This window comes from Etheostoma spectabile, chromosome 24 (assembly GCF_008692095.1).
Source record: "Etheostoma spectabile isolate EspeVRDwgs_2016 chromosome 24, UIUC_Espe_1.0, whole genome shotgun sequence".
Taxonomy (NCBI): Eukaryota; Metazoa; Chordata; class Actinopteri; order Perciformes; family Percidae; genus Etheostoma; species Etheostoma spectabile.
The window spans coordinates 570,436-571,233 of NC_045756.1; the positions used below are offsets into that span (position 1 = coordinate 570,436).

General features: G+C 43.1%; 1 protein-coding gene across 1 annotated transcript in view; it reads left to right on the forward strand.

Annotated features, from left to right (window-relative positions):
• The window catches only part of nhej1 (nonhomologous end-joining factor 1), a 28,938-nt gene that overhangs the window by 3,452 nt on the left and 24,688 nt on the right, over positions 1-798 (forward strand). The gene's annotated exons all lie outside the window — the stretch shown is intronic.

The window sequence follows — 798 nt, forward strand, 5'->3', positions numbered from 1 at the left end:
CCGCCAAATGAATGGCAGTCACTGGGGATGCTAACGTCCGAGAGGCATGGCTTGTCAGCAATTAAAATGGCGCCGTGGGAGCTACGCTTGAGAGAGGATGCAGAGCACCCTCTTGTTACGGTGCAGAGTGTACGACTGGTAGACAGAGCAGGAATAAGGAGTTACACACTACAACCCCCCCCCACCCCCTCCCCCCCCGACTCTCAGGTGGTTGGGACAGAGCACACCTCATAATATCTCCCTTTTGTGTCCTTCACCAATGAGGTCACTGTGTTGTTTTTTTTTTTCTGTTACGCACAGGCATGTTTTCGATGACCTCATTGTACTTCGACTCTTTGGTCGGTCTCTGCTTGTTTTGCCTCCTTTTTCAACTTGTCGGGTGTTGGTTTGTGGGCTTCTTTTTAAGGATAATACGTACCTCAAACCACCATTGACGGAATGGAATTATATGGGAAAAAGTATCTTAATGTTTAATTTCTTATGCTGCACTGTAACTTTTTATTCTTGTGTTTTATGTGTCTTAATGTTCTTATTTTTAACTGTTTATTCACGTGGTTTATCGGTTTTTATTTCTTTAATGTTTAATGTCTTATGATGACTTTTGTTGAGGAAAGGAATAAGTACACGTATAAAGGTTGTGTAAGACGGAGAAAGACAGATTTGAACGGTAACACTTTGAAGAAAAAGTGTGAATGTGTGGTGTCGAAAGATCTGAAAATCCCGCAAAAAAAGGTCGTTGGGTAGCCACGAAAGGCAGCGCTAGATCGGCTTAATTAGCGTGAAGAAGAGTCCAAGGAG